This window comes from Hyla sarda, chromosome 1, assembly GCF_029499605.1.
Source record: "Hyla sarda isolate aHylSar1 chromosome 1, aHylSar1.hap1, whole genome shotgun sequence".
NCBI classification, from domain to species: Eukaryota; Metazoa; Chordata; class Amphibia; order Anura; family Hylidae; genus Hyla; species Hyla sarda.
In genome coordinates this window covers 296,952,011-296,975,936 of record NC_079189.1, presented here as the reverse complement: position 1 = coordinate 296,975,936, position 23,926 = coordinate 296,952,011, and positions in this window count along the sequence as shown.

The window sequence follows — 23,926 nt, the reverse complement described above, 5'->3', positions numbered from 1 at the left end:
AGCACTATAATCTGACAAATTAACTTCCGCCTGCTAAAAGTTGTTAGGAAACACAATAGTACTCTTACAGTAGAGCAAGCAATGTTAGAGTACTACTGCCAAAGCTCTTGGGAACCCTGGGGTGCACCTGATAATATAATGGGCTGTCCCTAAAGAATATGGCATCCACAAACTGGGCTTCTCAAACTTTATATACTGGATCTCATCAGTCATGACATCCTGGGGCCTCACAATCAAATACTATTGCGCAGTGCCCATTTTACTCTAACAGTACCAACTAAATACCACTACACAATGCACATAATCTCCCCATGGCAGCACGCCATCTGTCCTCCAGTGACAAATCTATATAATATAGTCTCCCAAGCAGAGAAATTTCTTGACTGTGTACATGTCTTAACCCCTTAATGACCAGTCTCTTTATTAAAAAAAAATAATTGACCTGTATTTAAATGGTTATAACTTTAGAACGCTTTTTCTGAGCGGAGCGATTCTGAGGTTTTTTTTTCCTGACAAATTGTACTTTATAGAAGTGGTGCATTTTTGACACATGGAGTTTTTTTGTGAAAAACTCCAAAATATTGTGTGAAACTGGAATTTTTTTTTTATGGTCCCTGTACGGTAAAAGTGATATATTTAACATTCTATGGGTCAGTACAATTATGGCGATGACGCCATATTAGTGAGGTTTTTTTTTTATTCCACTATTTGCACCAAAATTGACAAATTTAGTGTATTTTTTTTTATGGTGTTCACCGTGCAGGATAATTTACATTATAACTTTTATATATAGTACAAATAATTATGGGCATACCTAGCATGTATAATTTGTGGGGTTTTTATGATGTGGCTTTTTATTGGGAAAATGGCTTTTTTATTTTACCCTTTTTATTGAAGAACTTTTTTTACAGCTTATACCAGGGGTCCTCAAACTTTTTAAATGGGGGGCCAGTTTACTGTCCCTCAGACCATTGGAGGGCTGGACTATAGATAAAAAATAAAATAAACTATGAGCAAATTCCTATGCACACTTATATCTTATTAGTGGACTACCCCTTTAAGTACGCTGCTCAGTTCCCCCCCCACATTAGGTTGGCAGTGTAGTTCCCCCACCCCCCACATTAGGCTGGCAGTATAGTCCCCCCAACTTTATGTTGACAGTATAGTACCCCCACATTAGGTTGGCAGTATAGTTCCTCCCCCCACATTTGGTTGTAGTTCCCCACCCACATTAGGTTGGCGGTATAGTTCCCCCCCCCACATTAGGTACAGTTTGTTCCCCTCCACATTAGGTGCAGTATAGTTCCCCCACAGACATACAGCCTCCAGCCATACAGTGTATGGCTGGAGGCTGTATGCCTCTGTACTACCCCACTTCAGTGCTCAGACTACCACTCCTCCGGTCCGGCCATAGCAGTAGGTCCCGGGACCGGAGGTGCGGTGGTCGGAGCACTGAAGCTGACGTGTTGCTGGTAACACTTACAAAGCTGGCCAGCGCACATCCTGCTCGCTCCTCCGTGCTCCGTTGCTATGGTTGCACGCACGGGATGTCAGTGACTGTAGCAAATTTTCCACCTCAGCTCAAATTCGCAGCGGGAAACTCGCTGTAAACCCATTCTGTCTAAATGTATCCTAAAAACTCTAAACTAAACGAACTCAAAATAAAAAGTAAAACCCTACATATACACATACCCCTACAGTTACCCCCAACCCCCCCAAATAAAAATAAAATGTCTGGTACGGCACTATTTCCAAAACTGAGCCTTCAGCTGTTGCAAAACTCCCAGTATTGCCAGACAGCCACTGACTGTCCAGGCATGCTGAGTTGTGCAACAGCTGGAGGCACCCTGTTTGCGGAATACTGCCGTAAGATATATTTTGGTATTGGAGGCAAGTGTAATGCTTGCATCAGAGTACGTCCCTATCCAAATCCCTAATTTAGGCCTCAAATGCGCATGGCGCGCTCACTTCGGAGCCCTGACGTTTTTCAAGGCAACAGTTTAGGGCCACATAGGCAATGTCTCCCAAGTACAGAAATGCCCCATAACACATTTTGGGGGGGCTTTTTCCTTTTATCACTTATGTAAAGGAAAAGTTGGTGTCTACCCAGCATGTTAATATAAAAAAAAATTACATTTTTTTTACACCAACCTGCTGGTGTTGCCCCATACTTTATCTTTTACCTCTTGTGAAAATGAAAAGACCCCCAAAATTTGCAACACAATTTGAGTACTAAAATACCCCATATGTGGACGTAAAATGCTCTGCAGGCTCACAAGGCTCAGGAGTGAGTGCCATGTACATTTGAGGTGATTTGCACAGGGGTGGCTGATCGTTACAACGGTTCTGACATAAACACAAAAAACGTGACCCGATTTTGGAAACTTCACTCACTTCACTTAAGGAATGTTACAAGGGGTATAGTGAGCCTTAACAACCCCATCTTCACAAGAGAAAATAAGAAATGGGGCTACACATTGGGGAGCTTTTTTCCTGAGTATGGAAATGCCCCATATTTAACGTGCTCTGCTGGCGAACTACAATGCTCAGAGGAGCGCCATTGGGCTTTTGGAGAGAGGAAGAATGTGTTTACAAAGCCCCCATGGTGCCAGAACAGTGGACACCTGCACATGTGACTCCATTTTGGAAACTACACCCCTCACGTAATAAGGGGTACAGTAAGCATTTACACCCCACAGGTGTCTGACGATTTTTGGAACAGTGGTCTGTGAAAATTGTACATGTAACTTTTTTATTTTTTTTTGCTCAGCCCACTGTTCCAAAGATCTGTCAAATGCCAGTGGGGTGTAAATGCTTACTGTACCCTTTATTAAATTCTGAGGGGTGAAGTTTCTGAAATGGGGTCACATGGTGGGGGTCCACTGTTCTGGCAACACGGGGGGGGGCTTTGTAAACGCACTTGGTCCCAGACTTCCATTCCAAACACATTCGCTCTCCAAAAGCCCAATGGTGCTCCTTCTCTTCTGAGCATTGTAGTGCGCCAGCAGAGCACTTTACATCCACATATGGGGTACTTCCTCACTCAGAAGAAATGGTGTTACACATTTTGGGAGGCTTTTTCTCCTATTACCCCCTTTTGAAAATGAAAAATTTAGGGTAACACCAGCATTTCAGTGTAAAAAAATAAGTAAATAAAAAAAAAAATGTTTTCTTATACACAGTTTAACGAAAAGTGGTCAAACACCTGTGGGGTTTTAAGGCTCACTGGACCCCTTGTTACATGTTTTGAGGGGTGTAGTTTCCAACATAGTGCCATGTGTTTTTTTTTTTTTTTTTTTTTTTTGCTGTTCTGGCACCATAGGGGCTTCCTAAATGCGACATGCGCCCCCCCCCCCCCCAAAGTTTTTTGGGGGCATGTCACATTTAGGAACCCTATATAGTGCCAGAACAGCAAAAAAACACACGGCACTATTTTGGAAACTACACCCCTCAAGGTACGTAACAATGTGTACAGTGAGCCTTAACACCCCACAGGTGATTGACGACTTTTCGGTAAGGTCGGAAGTGTAAAATTTATATATATATTTTTTCCTCGCTTCACTAAAATGCAGTTTATTTTCCCCCAAATGTAACATTTTTCAAGAGGTAATAGGAAAAATGCCTCTCAATTTATAACCCCATTTCTATTACCTCTTGTAAAAACTGGTAAATTTGGAAAAAGATTTTAGTGAAAAAGAAAAATTTCATTTACACATCTGACTTTACAAAAAAGTAAAACACCTGAGGAGTGTTAAAGCTCACTTTACCACTTGTTACGTTCCTTGAGCGGTGTAGTTTCCCAAATAGTGTTCCATGTGTTTTTTTTTTTTGCTCTGGCATCATGGGGGCTTTCTTAATGAGACATGCCCCCCAAAAACCATTTCAGCAAAATCCCGTTGTCCTTTGCTACTGAGCCCTCTAGATAGAGATGAGCGAACTTACAGTAAATTCGATTCATCATAAACTTCTCGGCTCGGCAGTTGATGACTTATCCTGTGTAAATTAGTTCAGCCTTCAGGTGCTCCGGTGGGCTGGAAAAGGTGGATACATTCCTAGGAAAGAGTCTCCTAGGACTGTATCCACCTTTTCCAGCCCATCGGAGCACCTGAAAGCTGAACTAATTTATGCAGGAAAAGTCATCAACTGCCGAGCTGAGAAGTTCATGATGAATCGAATTTACTGTAAGTTCGCTCATTTCTACCTCTAGTGCATCGGCAGAGCACTTTACATCCACATGAGGTATTTTCCTACTTGGAAAAAAAAGCCCCCAAATTTGTAACCCAGTTTCTCTCCTTTTTTACCTCCTTGTAAAATTTCTAAAACTGGGTCTACAAGAACATGAGTGTAAAAAATTTAATTTTGAATTTTCTCCTCCACTTTGCTGCTATTCCTGTAAAACACCTAAAGCGTTAACAAACTTTCTGAATGTCATTTTGAATACTTTGAGGGGTGCAGTTTTTATAATGGGGTCATTTATTGGATATTTCTAATATGAAGGCTCCTCAAATCCACTTAAAACTGAACTGGTCCCTGAAAAATTCGGATTTTAAAAATTTGGTGAAATATTGGAAAATTGCTGAACGTTGAAGTCCTCTGATGTCTTCAAAAAGTAAAAACATGTCAACTTTATGATGTCACATAATGTAGACATGTATGTATATCAATATATAATTCAATTGGGATGTCCATTTTCCTTATAAGCAGAGTTTCAAAGATTTTAAAAAATGCCAAAGAAAGTATTGACAAGTTTCACTAACAAAGTAGAATGTCATGACATTTTTTTTCTCTGAATCAGAATGAAAAGTTAAAAGCATCCCAGAGTTGTTAATGCTTAAAGTGACTGGTCAGACTTGCAAAAATGCTCTGGTCCTTAAAGGGGTATCCGAAGGATAGGGGATAAGATGACTGATTGTGGGGGTCTTGCTGCTGGGGACACCTGAGATCTTGGCTGCAGCAACCCACTGTCATTACTGCACAGAGCAAACTCTAATGTAATGGCAATACAGGGGCCAGAGCATTGTGACATCACGGCCCGCCCCATTAAGTCTATGGGAGGGTGTGTGAAGGCTGCGACGCCCCCTCCCATAGACTTGTATTAATGGGGCGGGCTGTGATGTCACAATGCTCCCGCCCTTCTATTGCCCGTCATTACGCACAGAACAAGTTTGCTTTTGTGCAGTAATGACAGCGTGGTGCTGCAGCTGGGATCCCGGGGGAACCCTGTGATCAGACACCTTCTCTTTGGATAGGGGATAAGATGTCTAGGGGCGGAGTACCCCTTCAAGGTGAAAATCGGCTTGGTCCTTAAGGGGTTAAAGGACATCTGCAGCCTAAATACCCTTATCCACAGGATAGGGGATAAGTGTGTGTTTGCGGGGTTCCAATCGTTGGGGACCCCCCCCCCCGGCGAAATCCCGAACGGGGCCCTGGCACTTCTCCTGATGTACTGGCCTGTCTTCTGGTAGCGCCTCCATGCTCTGGACACTATGCTGACAGACACAGAAAACCTTCTTGCCACAGCTTGCATTGATGTGCCATCCTGGATGAGCTGCACTACCTGAGCCACTTGTGTGGGTTGTAGACTCCGTCTCATGCTACTACTAGAGTGAAAGCATCGCCAGCATTCAAAAGTGACCATAACATCAGCCAGGTTGCATAGGAACTGAGAAGTGGTCTGTGGTCACCACCTGCAGAACCACTCCTTTATTGGGGTGTATTGCTAATTACCTATAATTTCCACCTGTTGTCTGTTCCATTTGCACAACAGCATGTGAAATTGGCAATCAGTGTTGCTTCCTGAGTGGACAGTGTGATTTCACAGAAGTGTGATTAGCCACACACAGTCAGATAGGAGTGGTGCGAGGTACGCTATGCCACGCCCGTCACTGTACGTTGACACACAGGTCCCAGTGCATGCACCCCTCAGCTCAGCTAACAAGCGCCGCAGTGTATGGTATCCAGGCAAGTGCTCACTCCCTCTGCCTGCCTCCTCAGTGTGCCTGTGCAGTGCTAGAAGCAGAGAGCGCACGTCCTCTCTGCCTCTAGTAATAGGGACTGTGCTACGCGCGTTTGCAGGAGAGAATAAAGAAGCAGCAAGAGGATAGCAGACATGGAGTACATAAATTATAAAAGGTGCATATCTGAATAAACTTGTTTTTGGCTTGCACATTAGCCGAGCTGAGGGGAACATGCGTTGGGACCTGTATGTCAATCACACAGCGGTCGCAGCGCTGACCTATGGGAATGTGGCGGGGCATAGCGTACCTCGCACCACGCCTATCTGACTGTGTGGCTGTGATCAAAAGCATTTTTTGGGGTGATAAAAGCCTGCAGAAATAAGGTAATAACGGGGCTGTACACACCATCTGCACACAGTAAAAAGGAACATTGAAAACTCTGTTCATGACCATGTTCTCACCCTATAACTTTTTTATTTTTCAGCCTACGGAGCTGTTAGGGTTTTTTTTGCACCATGAGCTGTAGTTTTTAAGGGTACCACTTGTGCAGTACTGGCTTTTTGATCACACTTCATCATGTTTTTTTGGGATGTAATGTAACAAAAAATCAGCAAATTTGGCGTTTGAAATTTTTTTGTTTACGCCATTCACCTTGCAGGATCAGAAACATAATAATTTAGTAGTTTGGACAATTACACAATTGGTATCGCCGCGTGCGTTTTTTTTTTTTTTTTTTTTTTTTTTTCTCTTTGTACAGTGTTTTATTTAAAAAATGAGAAGGGGGTTACTTTGAAATCTGTGCTCGATTGCTAAGGGCTGCCAATCGCCCTGAAGGATAGGAGTGTGGTGGCAGGGATGCCACCCCTCCTATCCCTGTGATTGTTCAGTCTGGACTGACCAACCAATCGCAGATTGAAAGTAAAGTTCCCCCGCTCTGCCCACCCATGGTAGTCCGGACAGAGCAGGGAAATGAGTGGCAGTGGTGAGTGGTGGCCCAAAGCATAGTTTTGCAACATCTGGAGGGCCACAGTTTGAACACCACTGGTCTGTGTCCTTTTATTTTTTTTTGGCAGCTGTGGGTCACTTTTTTACTGCTATGGTCTCCAAACTGCGGTCGTCCAGATGTTTCAAAACCAACTCCTAGCATGCCCAGACAACGAACAGCTGTCTGGGAATGCTGGGAGTTGTAGTTTTGCATCATGTTTAGGGCCACAGTTTAGAGACCATTGGTCTTAAGTGACCCATCAGTACTTGCTGCAGCCTGTCTAGGGCTGCAACGATTAATCGATAAAATCGATTAAATTCAATAAAATCGATTAAATTCGATAACTGAATTCATTGTCGACTAATCCCGTTATCGAATAATCGCCTGATCTGTTGTCCGTGGCGGCAGTGAATGAATGAAGCTGACATGTCCCGGATGTAGGCTTCATTCATTCATTCACCGCCCGACATGTCCCTGCTGCTGCTCTACTCCTAGCGCAATTAGCGCAGGGCCGGGACATGTCTATGTACCAGACGGAGATGAGCAGCAGAGAATAGACATGTCCCAGCGGTGCGCTAATTGTGCTAGAAGTAGAGCAGCAGCAGGGACATGTCGGGCGGCGGCAGTGAATGGAAGTATCGGGCCAATACTAGCAATTTGCTTGGTATCAGGGACTCGTTCAGTGTCCCCGATCCCAAAACTGATACCTGCTTCTCCCGTTTTCCCGTCCGCATCCTGTCACATGGAGGAGCATGTGACACACACGTCACCCCACTTCCTCCCCAGCGTAATGCTACGAAGGAAGCAGAGTGACGTGTATGTCACATGCTTCTCCATAGGACGACATGATGCGGACGGGAGAACGGGGCAGAGGACAGCTGCAGATGAGTGCTGTCTACAAGGTTGGGGGCTGCCGTCTACTGGAGGGACAGCTACTAATGGCTGCTACACATGGGGGGGGGGGGGTGTATCTGCAGAGCATTGCACCCGACCCATGTCTGTAGTACAAGCACTAGGATGCAATGCTCTGCACATACTCCCATGTGTATAGTAGTGTAAGTGTATACTACATGCACACTGCTATACACATGGTAGTATGTGCAGAGCATTGCATCCTAGTGTCTGTACTACAGACACAAGGGTGCAATGCTCTGCATATACCCCTATGTGTATATCGGTAAGCAGTGCACACCGCTTTACCCTTGGGGGTTTGTGCAGAGCATTCCACCCTTGTGTCTGTAAAATTTGTGCCTACACCAGCATGTTAGTGTAAAAAAACTTTTTCCCTTTTTTTTTTTTTTTTTTTTATACAAAAGATAAAGTAGAAAAAGCCCCCCCCCCCCCTCCCCCAAGTACAGAAATACCCCATATGTGGATGCACAACAGAGCTCCGGAGGAAGAGAGCACATGTACATTTGAGGCCTAAATTGGTAATTTTCAAAGGGTTGACTGATTGTTGCAGGGGTTCTGACATTTCATTTCAACGGCCTACTTTTACAAAATTGTGTGTGTGTGTTGGGGGGGGGGGGAGTAAATGCTCACTGAACCCTGTATTACATTCCTTGAGGAGTGTAGTTTACAAAATGTCACACAAAGGGGGTTTCCACTGTTCTGGCACCATGGGGGCTTTATAAATGCGATATGGCCCCCAAAACTATTTCAACCAAATTCTTTTTTTTCAAAAACCAAATGTTGCTACTTCCCTTGTGTGCTCGCAGAGCACTATACATCCACATATTGGGTGTTTCTATACTTGGGAGAAATTGGGTTACGCATTTTGAAGGGTGTTTTCACCTTTAACCCCTTGTAAAATTCTGCAGCGGAAATCCTGTTTCTAGAGTCTGCAGAAAAAAGACGTGTGTATTCTTTTTTACAGTCCCCACACACGAAATGCATTGCCTTCCATAAGACAGCACATTTCCAAGCAGTTCTAAGGCCAGTGCCTCACTCCCTAATCCTGACCCCTAATCCTAACAGCGATCAGCACTGAGAGTTCTGAGCTGAGGTCACATTGGCTACGGTCACAGTTTTTTTCACTTCATCTAAAAAAAAAACTTTTAAATAATGTATAGTAGATTACTGTGTCGTGGGCATCACAAGCCTCTTTTGATGCTCCTGACTTCATAACCACGTAGCAAAGAAGCATCCAGGATTTTGTAGTATGCTGGGACATAAGTGATCAATTTTCTGACTGTATTCTCCAGTGCTAATCTCTGACTAGAGACTGTCTATACAGACACCCTTGATGATGTTTTTGCCCACTGTATGACAGTAGTTGCAGAATAATACTTTTATGCACGAGTTTTCAATGTTCAAACTAACGCAAAGTTATATCCTCTAAAAGGACAGAAAATTGAGTTAGTTATCTACAACATTAACCTTTTTATGGTCCCACAGTATTATGTATGCACTGAAAACTAAATATTGATGAATATGTGAGGAAATATTTTGATCAGGTTCATATGTGGAGAAGAGCCAAGGTAATAGCTGTGCAGCTTGGTTGGATATTATTTTTACAGAAAACAACCCTTTAGTTTCTCTCTTTGTATGTTGTTATAATGGGGAAAGGTTGAGATTATACAGTGGGTGAAATAAGTATTAAACACGTCACAATTTTCTCACTAAATATATTTCCAAAGGTGCTATTGACATGAAATTTTCACCAGTTGTTGGTAACAGCCATATTAATCCAAAAAAATAACAAGTAGGTTACGTGTAATAATGTGAATTGAAAGGAAAAAGTATTGAACGCATTTACTGATATTTATTTAATACTCTGTACATAAGCCAATGTTAGTAATGAAAGCTTCAAGAAGCCTTCTGCATGGAGAAACTAGTGGCATATGCATTGCTCTGGTGTGATTTTGGCCCATTCTTCCACAGTTTTCAAGTCTTGCCATAGATTGGTGGATTCAGGTCTGGGCCATTTTATTACATTATTATGCTTTGATCTAACTCATTCTATTATAGTTCTGGCTGGATGTTTAGGGTCATTGTGGGTTGTTTATCAAACCTTGTATAAAGGAACAGTGGAGCAGTTGCCAAATATCAACCAATATGATTTTAGCTTTTAGTTACTAAAAGGCCTCTGAAAAAAGCTGGAATCTGATTGCTATAGGCAACTGCTTCTTTGTCCACTTGTGCAAGGCTTGGTAAATCTCCCACATCGTCCTGCTGAAAGATACACCTCTTTCCCAGTTTCAGGTTTTTTTTGTAGACTTTTTTCTTCAAGTATTGCACTGTACTTGGCTTCATCCATCTCTCCAGCAATTCGGACCAGTTTCCCTGTACCTACTGAAGAGAATCATCCCAACAGCATGATGCTACCAACACCATGTTTCACTGTGCCTTATTCTTTCCAGTTTCTTATAATATATTTTATGGTGCTCCATGAGATGTCCTTGTTTTTTTTATATTTTAGTTTTTTTACTGCCTAACCCTGCTCTGTTCTTCTCCACAACTTACCATATTTATCAGGGTATACCACACATTGGCCTATAACACGCATCATTTTTACAAGGAAATTTGGGTAAGAAATGCTTTTTACCCAAATATCCTTGTTAAAATGAGGCACCCGCTTTAAATCATTGAACTTCAGCGGCTTCTGCAGGGCCAGAAACAGTTTATTGGCGTATAACACGCAGATAGACTTAAGGCTAAAATTTTAGCCAACAAAAATGTGTTATATGCCAATAAATATGGTAATTTACTCCTGAAATGTTTGGAGAGCTCCTTGGTCTTCATGCTTCTGTTTGTTCAGCAATGCTCTCTAACAAACTCTTAGGCCTTCATAGAACAGGTGTATTTCCACTGTGATTAACATGCAGACAGGTGGACCTTATTTACTAATTTTGTAACTTGCAAATGTCACTTGTGATGGCAAATGGGTGCACTTGATCTTTGTTAGGGGTTTTACAGTAAAGGGGATGAATACATATGCACTCAACACTTCATAGATTTTATTGTTAAATAAATACATTTTGAAATCCATGTAAAATCCCTCACACACATACACAAACATATAAATAATGAACTATTTTGTGTTGGTCCATTACATAAAATTGATATGAAATAAATTTGAATCTGTGGTTATACCATGACAAAATGTAGAAAAGTCTAAAGGGGTGAATACTTACTCAAGGCATGAAAATTAAAGGGGTACTCCAGTGGAAACAAGTGGAAAACTAATGTTTTTAGATCAACTGGTGACAGATTAGTAAATTACTTCTATTAAAAAAAATCTTAACCCTTCCAGTAGTTATCAGCTGCTATATACTACAGAGAAAATTGTGCAGTTCTTTCCAGTCTGTCCACAGTGCTCTCTGCTGACACCTTGGTCCGTATCAAGAACTGTCCAGAAGCATATCCCCATAGAAAACTTCTCCTGCTCTGGACAGTTCCTGACACGGTCAGTAGAGAGCACCAGAAAGAACTTTACAAATTTCTCTGTAGTACACAGCAGCTGATAAATACTGTAAGGGTTAAGATATTTAAATAGAAGTAATTTACAAATCTGTATAACTTTCTTGCACCAGTTGATTTGAAATTTTTTTTCCCACCGGAGTACCCCTTTAAAGCAGGCCCTCTCTCATATAGTATTAAAAGCTCTAGTGCTTTAAAGGGGTATTCCAGGATTTTTTTTATTTGACTATGCTACATGGGCTGTGAAGTTAGTGTAGTTCATAATTTAGTTTCTGTACCTGTGTGTGACTGTTTTTATCACAATTCTTATGTGATTTTCACTCCAATATTTATTTGTGATCGCTTGGTGGGAGAGAGATCAATCTGCAACTAATGCAACAGCTGTAGGCACCATGATTAAAAACCACAGGTCTTTTGAATGGATGCAGCTCATTTATGTTTCAATGGGTGGGGTGGCTGATGTGTGGGAGGGAGGAAAATGTGGGATTTGTAGTAAAAAAAAAAAAAGCGAAGTCAAACCGGAAATACCAGTTCCCAAAAAGCTAGCCACAGTATTATGGTAATCTCATGACATAGCCATTTAGCCCCAAGACAAGCGGAGATCCTTCCTAAGCATATCCATTACTGTCTGCCAGGTACGTACTAAAATCACCTTATGGTGAATAAGAGACTGAAGTTGGGTTCTCTAAAAGCAGCTCCACTATGATGATAGAGGCTGTGAATGTACAGTGCTGCTGTCTTACTGCATGCTGCATGTTTTTATATTAGCAGCAATGTAAGCTTCCTGTGTATTATGGAAGATAAGGTGGTTAAAAGCAGCAGCAACAGATGTAAACCTTATGACAGAATATGACATATTTTCAGTTGTTTCACACTTTTTTGTTATGTATATAATTCCACATGTGTTAATTCATAGTTATATATCAGACAGGAGGCTCGTATCTTGCATTAAATCTTTCTTTTTAATGCTCATAGCAGAAAAATTTTTAAAACCATACAAAACTCAAATTCCAAAGAAAAAACTTTAGAACTACATCTCCCAGCAGCCCTTGTGTCTCTCTTCACCCCTCCTAGCCCGACTGGCTCATATATAAAGGGCTGTCTGGAACCACTCCTCCTCTTTCTTTCTGCTCATGGCAGTCAGTTAAGTGATAAGTATTACTGGATTTGTATATTTTTATGTTTCTATCCTCATTGATTCTGTATATTGCTTCTTCTGTACTGATTTATTCAGTACTATTCATCGTTTCTTATTCCTCTCATATGTTTTCTATATATGTCTTTTACTCTACTAATCTTATTTCTTGCTGCGTTCCGATCGCGATTGTAGTTCAGATCGCGATTCCCGACGCGACTCTTGGCCTGGCTTTTTAGCTTTACATACAATTAAACAGCGCTTCCACCCTATCTCTCTTTTCACCTACCAGCGCCATTTTCTCCCTTTTCGCGCCTTCATCTTCCTCCGCTATCTTCGCGCGCTGTCGGCAGGGTGGGGAGGAGGCGTGCCCTCCTCCAACCGCCGACCTATCGCTGCGCTGCGCGCTCAGTTCCCGTCCTATCACGAGACTCTCGGCCGAGTTCTCGTGATATTTCGGCTCTGAGCGTTAATACTTCTCCGCTCCTCCTCCCACTTCGTCAGTCGGATGCGAACGGCGAGTGTGAGCAGGTCAGGAGCATACACGGCCCTTCATTACTATATATAGATTCCAGTGCACGCTGTAAGGGTTCTCCCCTGGCATTGATAACTATCATACCTACCTTGTTACTTAGACTTATTAGCTTCACTAAATATCAAACATTGCTATGGCTGGAGAAAGCTCTCAGTCTTTAATTGTGGGGGAGTTATTAACCCCTGACACCCCACAATTCCTCTCTGCCTCGCAGATACAGGAGCTCATAAATAAGTCAGTACAAGCCGCTCTGGCCTCTGCACCTACTCAAATGTTGCCTACCACATCGGCAGACATTCCTAAGCCAAGCAAGGCTCTGCGTAAACGCAAGCACGTCACCGTGCCTTTCGACTCCCCGGCAGGGGAAGTACAATTTATGCTCCCGACAGGTCCCTCCACAGACTGTCAACCCGCACCATTAACAGTTCAGAATGACTCAGTGCGACCCCCGAGCCTCGGGGAGTATTCTAATAAGAGGCATAAATCCGCCAAGCGGACTAAACCTGACTCTTATAATACGTCAGATGAGTCAGCTGAGGACTCTGAAGAACCGGAGGACGCAGACTCCGAGTCAGACGCTGATGCGGGCATTATGGCGGACGCTAATGTCGCCGAGCCGGAGGTATCAGGAGAAGCCATCCTAGATACGTTGGGGCAACCCTTCTTTAATCCGGAGGACATATCCCACCCCCGATCAGGAGACTGGGCCCCCTTGCCCCAGGTGGCTACTTATATAGAGTTCTGGACCCGGCGGGCATTGGACCGGGTAAACAGAAATAAGCTAAGGTCAGAATGCCCTCGTCCCTTTATAGCCAAGAAGGTGGCCGAGACGCCTGAAATAGACCCCATACTTATGAAATACCTATCCAGAGCTGGGAAATACTCTAAGAAAGGGATAGAGAGATCCTTTAAGACAATACAAGATAGGATCTTGGATCTGCTTGGTCCCCTAACAAAGATCCTCAATTTGTCTGAACAAGCCGCTTCCTCTAGTGACCCCGTAGATTTAGCCCAGCTCCGGGGATGGGCACAACGTGCCATTTGCCTACTAGGTAGGTACGGCCAATACTACGTGTTCAATAGAGCGTAGAAGGTCTATCTTAATGAAACTGGAACCCCAGCTCTCTCATCTAGCCGAGAACGAACCTGGCCCCTCGGCTGAGGGTTTACTTTTCGGTGACGACCTTTTAAAGGACGTTAATAAGTTTGTTGGCTTATTCAAAGGCCTGGATAAAGCCCAGTCCTCATTAAAGAAAACCAATGGGGGCAAGGTTTTTAACAAGGCCGGCAGAGGACGCGGCCGATCTGCCGGCCGAGGCAATTTCTACAGGCCCTATGCCAGACCTGCCGCTCCACCTTACGTTCCACCACAACCACAGTACTCCGTTCCGGTGGTACAACCCGCCCCCTTCTTTCCACCCCGGGGAAGACCATGGAGAAGCCGAGGAGGTAGAGGATACCCCCGTGCTAGACCGTCTACTGGTGAGTACAACTCCCCCGCACATTCCCCACACACTGGTGGGGGGCAGATTGAGGTATTTTTCCCACGTCTGGTCCATGATTACTGCAGACGTCTGGGTACTGAATACAGTAGCGGGTTATCAAATAGAATTTCAATCTCTACCAGACATGGAGTTCGTCCCTCCTCCTATCCAGTTCTCGGATCTCAACAGATCCCTGATAGACGGAGAACTCCAAGAACTTGTACACAAACAAGCGGTTCTAGAAGTCGATCCCTTGACCACGGGGTTCCTGAGCAACCTTTTCCTGGTAAGGAAGAAAGGTGGAGGTTATCGCCCCGTAATAAACCTGAGAAATCTAAATCAACATGTGATGTACCGTCACTTCAAGATGGAAGGCATCCATCTTTTACGCGACCTCCTTTGCCCCGGAGATTGGCTAGTCAAGGTAGATCTCAAGGATGCTTACCTTACCGTACCAATGCATCACGCTTCCCAACCTTTCTTAAGGTTTCACTGGGGGAACCGTCTGTGGCAATTCACGTGCCTCCCATTCGGTCTGTCGTCAGCCCCCTGGTGTTTCACAAAGTTGATGAAACCCGTGGTAGCCGCTCTCAGGAGCAGAGGGGTACGTCTGATAATTTATCTAGACGATTTACTCATCATGTCCCATTCCAGAGAATTAGCCAGTCTCCACTGTCATTGGACAATCTCCCTGTTGGAAGAACTGGGTTTTCTTATAAACCACGAAAAATCCGTTCTATCTCCAGCTCAGGAGATGGAGTTTTTAGGTTTTCTGGTGGACACCAGAAGAGCAGTTCTATGTTTGCCCAAAGCCAAACTAGCCCTGATCCGCAAAGAAATCAGGGCTGTATTACGCAAGGGTCGGGTATCCTTGAGGGTGATCGCTCGCATAGTCGGCTTATTGTCGGCATCCATTCAGGCGATCTTTCCGGCCCCGCTCCATTATCGGGCACTCCAACGACTCAAGACCTTGCACCTCCGGCGAGGTTTGCGTTATGCGGACGAAGTACAACTATGTCCGGAATCGGTGGAGGAACTACGTTGGTGGCTTCGCCACGCTGTAGAGTGGAATGGCAAGTCCATTTTCAACTCCTGCCCAGACGTGATCATAGAATCGGACGCGAGCAGGCAGGGATGGGGCGCCCGCTGCGGTCATCAATCTACAGGCGGGATATGGTCGGAAGAGGAGTCTCTTCTCCATATCAACGCATTGGAACTGCTGGCAGCATTTTTCGCGGTCAGGAGTTTCCTTTCTCAGGAGTCAAATTGTTGCGTGCTGTTACGCATGGACAATGTAGCGGCGGTTCAATATATCAACCGCCTTGGAGGTTCGAGGTCCAGAGTACTAGCGGACATAGCTTCCGACTTCTGGCATTTCTGTCTGTCCCACGACCTTGTCCCTATAGCGGAATATATCCCGGGGACATCCAACTCCGTGGCAGACTGGAATTCCCGATATCTGGCAGACTCCAGCGATTGGAAACTAGATCGGTCGATTTTCCTGGCTCTGCGAGATCTTTGGGGTCCGCTACATACGGACCTTTTTGCTTCTCGCCTCAACCACCAGTTACCACGGTTCTACAGTTGGAGGCCCGACCCGGAAGCGTCTGCAGTAGACGCTTTCTGCCAACGTTGGCCGGAGGGGACACACTATGCGTTCCCTCCCTTCCAACTGCTCACGAGGGTCCTCGGTCAGGTTTTGATTCAAAGGGCGACGGTAGTGTTGGTCACCCCGTGGTGGCCGACTCAGCCATGGTTCCCTCGACTTCTGGGGATGACGATAGATTTTCCCAGGCTGTTACCAGCCCTGGACCACATATTGACGAATCCGAACAAGGGTCTTCATCCCCTAGTACTGGAGGGCAACCTGCCTCTCCTTGCTTGGTTGGTTTCGGGGTGCCGGAATCAGGTAACGAACTTTCAAGGTCAGCTAGAGATCTCCTCGCCCTGGCCTGGGCCCCGGGGACTAGATCGGCATATCGATCTGCCTGGGGACTCTGGGTTCGTTGGTGTGTTCAACGGGAAATTAATCCCGTTCAAGCACCTGTACAGATAGTGGTCAATTATTTAGCTGAATCTTTTGATTCGGGTAAATCGTATAGCTCAATAAATGTTTATAGATCTGCTATTTCTGCTTATCACTCTCCGGTTGACTCTTTGCCGGTGGGCAAGCATCCTTTAATCTGCAGACTTCTGCGTGGAATAAAATTTAAACGCCCTCCTCGACCTAAATATAGTTCTACGTGGGATGTTTCCCGTGTTTTGGATATGTTCTCCTCTTGGGAAGACAACAATGATCTTTCCCTGAAGGTTCTCTCTGTGAAGTGGACTGTCCTCTTATGTCTGGTCTCTATAAAGAGGGTATCTGATGTTAGAGCTTTGGATATCACTCGACGACAGTTCTCGCCGGGTGGTGTTCAGTTTTCCGTGGTGCGCAGGACTAAGACAGGTCTTCAATCCGTATTCTATCCATACTTTCCAGCGCATCCCAAACTTTGTGTGGTTCGTTGCCTCCAGGCATATGAGTCTAGGACAGCACCTCTTCGTTCTTCTAACCCTAATCAGTTGCTTATTTCTTATGTTCAACCACACCTCCCGGTCACTTCAGCCACTTTAGCCCGGTGGGTGCGGTTAGCTATGGAAATGGCAGGGATCGACGTATCCCTGTTTGGCGCCCATTCTTCCAGAGGGGCTATGGCTACTAAAGTAGTGGTGTCCGGTGGTTCTCTGTCGGATCTTCTTATGGCTGCTGATTGGTCGTCTCGGACGACGTTCCGGCAATTTTATTTCCGTCCAGAGGAACATGTCTCTATGTCAGTCTTATAGTATATTTATATTTATCATTGTTTTTCAGCTTTGAACTTGCAAGATACGAGCCTCCTGTCTGATATATAAATCTAGATTTTCCTAGCTTGTGACGGAAAATATTAGTTATATGAAGACAGGAGGCGAGTATCTTCCCTCCCGACCCACCCTATCACGGTGTTTGTTGTTTTCTTTTTTCCAGGTTATTGAAGTGGACTACGTGCATCTGCTCTATGGAGGCTGACATAATCCGGTTCTCTTGTTCATGAGATTTGTTCCTGTTTGCTCAGGTTCCTGCGGTCCGGTTGACCATGTATGCAGACGACCACAAGTCGGTTTTGTTCCTGTACTTCACGATGACATCCGCCGTGCTGACAACTGCATAAAGAAAGAGGAGGAGTGGTTCCAGACAGCCCTTTATATATGAGCCAGTCGGGCTAGGAGGGGTGAAGAGAGACACAAGGGCTGCTGGGAGATGTAGTTCTAAAGTTTTTTCTTTGGAATTTGAGTTTTGTATGGTTTTAAAAATTTTTCTGCTATGAGCATTAAAAAGATTTAATGCAAGATACTCGCCTCCTGTCTTCATATAACTAATATTTTCCGTCACAAGCTAGGAAAATCTAGATTTTTGATGCCTTCAGTGTGAATCTACAACTTTCATAGTCATGAAAATAAAGAAAACTGAATGAGGTGTGTCCAAACTTTTGGTCTGTACTGTATGTCAAATTCCAAATAGTCTTTTTTTATTCATTTTCCCCCTCAGAGACAAGTTTTTACAAACTTTGTGGTTTCACTACATCTTTTCGGTTGAACCAAAAAAGTGATTTGCCACAGTGCTCAGGACTCTGCTGAGGATTTCTGTGTCGCTGGGTCAATGCCTGGGCCAATGAGGAGGTTTGGGCTTGAATCCTATAATTTCTGGTCTCGGCATCCATGTCCTTCTCAGGTGCATATAAATACCAGTCAGTCAGTCTATGTATCAAGTTTCCTGTGTTCAGTCTATCTGTACTAGCTAGTTTCTATTATGCTACTTGCTTGATCCTTACTGTGTACTTTTGACTCTTGGCTAAGTTCCGACTAACCCTCTGTCTTCTGTTTTTGTACTGCCAGCTCTCTTAGTTTTGATTCAGCCTGTTTGACTACACTTTCTATGTTTGTCTGTTTATTCCCAGTGTACTTGTGTGTTGCCTTTTAATCCTTTCCATCCTAAACTGCTTTTATTACTTTGGACCACATCCTTGCACGTACTTAGAACATGAACCGCCATCCAGTTGTGGATCTGTCATTTAGGGCAGATACTCAAGTAGTCAGAGAAACTGGCTGTGGGTGAGTTCAGGGCTGCACTTTTCCCTGCCCGACGTGACATGCCTATTATTAATACAACCTGAGCCACTAATAAAAATAACTGGGTAAATTCCACCCAACCTTTTATTTCATAGCTCCTTAGTCCCCTGAAATGAATTCAGAATGTCACAATGAAGGCAATTAAACAATATTTATTCATTCCAAAGTAGTTAGCCAGCTTTGCCCACTGATTTTTATGTTGTTTGAAGACAGCTTTTCATTATGCACATGCCAGCAATGTTTATAGGAAATTAATGGTCTTTGTGTCATGTGCCCTGTTGTGTGCCCTTTACTGTAAACCTTTTCTTTGATGCACAAGGGGGATTTAGATTTAGCAACTCATTTGCATGTGTTTATGACAAAAAAAATGTTGCTACACAACAAAGACAGTGGATACATGCCGTGCAGACATGGCTTCTCACATGAACATAAAAAGGCCAGTTGCCAGATCATTTTACCTGGCAATTCAGGCATCTTCCTGGCTTAGAATTCAGTGGTAACTGTATAAATATTTATGTACTGAGCTTCCGCTAGTAACTGCTACAGGCAGTCCCCTTTATTATTTTGTTATTGAGAATCATAATCAGATTATGACCTATTGTTCAAATAAAGTTTTAAGCTTAACATATTTTTAAGAAACTCTGTAAGGGTATGTTCGTACGAATGAATATTTTTCTGCTGTGGGTTTAGACGTGGCATATTTTCCACTGGAGTATTTAAATCAGGGTCTGCAAAACCCTGTTTCATACTTTTAATATAATGTTCCTTGTGTAATTAGCAGACAATTTCCTATTCACTTGCTTTTAAAATTATCAACATAAATATGTTTAAAATGTAATATAAAAACAGTCACTGGTTAGAAAACACTTGTCTTTTGAATGGAATGCAGCTCATTTGTGTTTCAATGGGTGGGGTGGCTGATGTGAGGGAGGGAGGAATGTGACTTCACACTTACAAACATGAAACTATGGGATGTGTAGTTTAAGAGACCAAACTTCAACAGGAAATACCCAGTTCACAAAGAGAGAGCCTCAGTGTTATGGTAATCTCTCAACACAGCCACTTAGCCCCAAGACAAGCGCAGATCCTTCCTGAGCATGTCCATTACTGTCTGGCAGGTACAAAAATCACCTTATGGTGGATAACCCCCTTAAATTTGTCCGCATTTTTTCACATTAACTAATATGCTCTATGGAAGTCTATGGGAAAGTACTACAGTATGTGTAAAAAAAAAAAATATGTGGCATTTTTAAGCTTCGTAAATAAGTGTGAGGCAGTTTTGCAGCTGCAAAAATGCCCCACATTTTTTACCCATTGTTTGCATAGACAACCACTTTCCCATAGATTTACATGGAGCACATTATTGTAAAAAAAATGCAACAGCAATTTTTCTGACACATTTTTAAACATTACTGAGAAATTACTGAGTGAACATAGCCCAATAGTTCAGACAATCCCACATGCAGTGATACCAAATATAGATATGTATATTTTTATTTAGTAAAAAAAATTTATTTTAAAAATGAGAAAAGGGGTTGATTAACATTTTTATTCTGGGGATTGCTTTTATATATATTTTTTACATTTTTTGAACACTTTTGGCTATTTGCCAGTAGAACATATATACACACACATTATTTCAATTATCTTGTCTGGCCAATCACAGCACAGAGCAGCATACTCTTTGATATACCATGATATTATGGAGACCGGACTGAACAGGCTGGCACTGTGCTGGGTTGATGATTTATACAGTACACTACTACAAATGGCATGTGGAGGGAAAAGGGGATACTGATGCAGAAATGAAAAAACTGCAGCAGCAGGATATCAGCAAATAAAAGGTTACACTAAGCACTGAACTGCTACTGTTGCTGTTAAGAAGCTAAAGGGAGGGTCAGGGATCATAACACTGCAGCACTGTGGACATACAGCAGTAGGTACACTGGTACTTACACAAGGAACAGGTGAACTTTATGGGTGGTGATATATTAGAGGGAAGCCTTGATTTACCTTGAGTAACAGTGTGGATCATCTTCAGCAGACAGACTGGCTCAGTTTGCAGGTACACAGGCTGTCTCCCTCACTGTCCTGCACAGAGCACATGCTAAAGAGTACTTGTCACCAAATAAAACTTTTAATATAGTGTTCCTTGTGTAATTAACAGACACTTTCCCATTCACTTGCTTTTAAAATTATCAACATAAATATGTTTAAAATTTAATAGCAAAACAACCACTAGGTGGTGCTTTTCTGATTTCTGCCACAATTAATACAGTGGGTTTGGTCTCCTTCTGGCCTGGCAGACTCAGGAAGTGCTCCTCGCACTGAGCTTGATTGACAGCTGCACAGAGCCTTACTGAAAGCTGCACAGACTGAAAGCTGCACAGAGCCTCACTGAAAGCTGCACAGCACTTGAGGTCTTCTATTCATCACAGCTCTGCAAAGATATAAGGGCAGAAGTGGTCCCCCAGCAGGTTTCAGTGATGTCATGCCTGCTGGGGAACGCCCACTTTCTTCTGCTGGGAGATTGCACTATGTGAGCAAGAAGAACAGTAAGACACACAGCTTTTTAAACCTCAGATACATTTTATAACGGCGGGAGGGGTGTTAGGTGTAGTTAGGGAACATAGCCTGAGTTAGTTTAGAAAAGTTTATTTGGTGACAGGTACTCTTTAACCTGTTGGGGACAAAGGGCGTACAGGTACGCCCTTGCTTCTTGGTACTTAAGGACCAAGGGCATACCTGTACGCCCATGGGAATTCCGGTCACTACCGCACACGTGGCGGTGATCGGAATGGGATGACTGCTGATATCTATGTGCCACCTCTTCCTATCCCCTGCATTGGTCGATCAGGAGTGACTGACCAAGGGCAGGAGGGGGAGGGGGGTTAACTGTGCCAGGGGGCTGCTGGTTCTGTCACGCCAGCTTACCGGGGCTGCTGCGATGACCGGCGGTTGCTGAGCGGTGGCGGAGAACAGCTGTTGCATAACTACAACTCTCAGCTTGCCCTTCGGCTGTCAGTGCATGCTGGGAGTTTTAGTTTTACAACATCTGGACGGCCACAGTTTGGAGACAACGGTGCAGTGGTCTCCAAACTGTGGCCCTCCAGATGTTGTAAAACTACAACTCAGCATTCCTAGACAGTCAGTCATGCTGGGAGTTGTAGTTCTGCAACATCTGGCCCTTCAAATGTTTCCAAACTACAATTCTCAGCATGCCTGGACAGTCTGGGGCACACTGCAACAGATGGAGGCACACTGGTGGGGAAACACTGAATTAGTCTGTAACCCAACTCAGTGTTTCCCCACCATTGTGCCTCAAGCTGTGGCAAAACTACATCTCCCAGCAAGCACGGCCAGTCAGTGTATTCTGGGAGTTGTAGTTTTGCAACCCCAACAATCCCCCCAAAAAGTACAGGGTACATTCACATGTAGGGTGGGATTTACAGTGAGTTTCCCACTTTAGGTTTGAGCTGCGGAAAATTTTCTGCTGCAGCTCACACTCCCAGCAGGAAACTTGCTGTGAACTCGACCGTGTGCATGTACTCTAAAAACACTACACTACACTAAATAAAAAGTAAAACACCACACCCCCTTACACTGATTTCCCTGCCCCAATAAAAATGAAAAACATCTTGTACAGCACTGCTTCCAAAACAGAGCCTCCAGCTGTTGCAAAATAACTCCCAATATTGCCCGACAGCCATTGACTGTCCAGGCATGCTGGGAGTTTTGCAACAGCTGGAGGCACCCTGTTTGGGAAACACTGCCGTAGCATGATTTGGTGGCGGAGGCAAGTGTAATGCTTGCATCTGGTTCTGTCCCGATGTAAATCCCTCAAATGCGCATGGCGCTCTCTCACTTTGGAGCCCTGTCGTATTTCAAGGCAACAGTTTAGTGGCACATATGGGGTGTTTCCCAATTCGGGAGAAATTGTGTTACAAATTTTGATGGGCTTTTTCTCCTTTTACCCCTTATGAAAAGGTAAAGTTGGGGTCTACATCAGAATGTTAGTGTAATTTTTATTTTTTACACTAACATGCTGGTGTTGCCCCATACTTTTCATTTTACTGAAATACCCCACATGTGGACATAAAGTGCACTGGGGCCGCACAACATGGCTCAGGAGTGAGAGCACCATGTACATTTGAGGCCTAAATTGGTGATTTGCACAGGGGTGGCTGATAGTTACAGTGGTTCTGACATAAACGCAAAAAAAAAAAAAAAAACACCCACATGTGACCCCATTTTGGAAACTACACCCCTGAAGGAACATAAAAAGGGGTATAGTGAGCCTTAACACCCCACAGGTGCTTGACAAATTTTCGTTAAAGTTGGACTTGAAAACGAAAAGTTTGATTTTTTTCACTAAAATGTTGGTGTTACCCCAAATTTATCTTTTTCTCAAGGGCTAGGAAAAAAGCCCCACAAAATTTGTAACCCCATTTCTTCTGACTAAGGAAATACCCCATATGTGAATGTAAAGTGCTCTGCTTGCACACTACAGGGCTCAGAAGGGAAAGAGCAAAATTTGGTTTTTGGAGAGAGAATTTGGCTGGAATAGCAGGCCATGTGTGTTTACAAAGCCCCCATGGTGCCAAAACAGTGGACCCCCCCACATTTGACTCCATTTTGGAAACTACACCCTTCATGGAATGTAATAAGGGGTGCAGTGAGCATTTACACCCCACAGGTGTCCGGCAGATTTTTGAACAATGGTCCATGAAAATGAAACATTTTATTTCTCATTTGCACAGCTCACTGTTCCAAAGATCTGTCAAACGCCAGTGGGGTGTAAATGCTCATTGCACCCCTTGTTACATTCCGTGAGGGGTGTAGTTTCTGAAATAGGGTCACATGTGGGGGGGGGGAATTAATTGTTCTGGTAGCACAGGTTCTTTGTAAATGCACATGGCCCCCGACTTCCATTCCAAACAAATTTTCTCTCCAAAAGCCCAATGACGCTCCTTCTCTTCTGAGCCCTGTATTTTTCATTTTCACGTCCAACTTTTGCGAAAATTTGTCAATCATCTGTGGGGTGTTAAGGCTCACTATACCCTTGTTACATTCCTTGAGGTGTGTAGTTTACCAAATAGTGTGCCATGTAGGTTTTTTTTTTTTTTTTTTGCTGTTCTGGCACCATGGGGGCTTCTTAAATGCGACATGCCCCTCAAAAACCATTTCAGTAAAATTCACGCTCCAAAAGTCCAATGTCGCTCCTTCCCTTCTGAGCCCTCTAGTGCACCCACAAAGCTT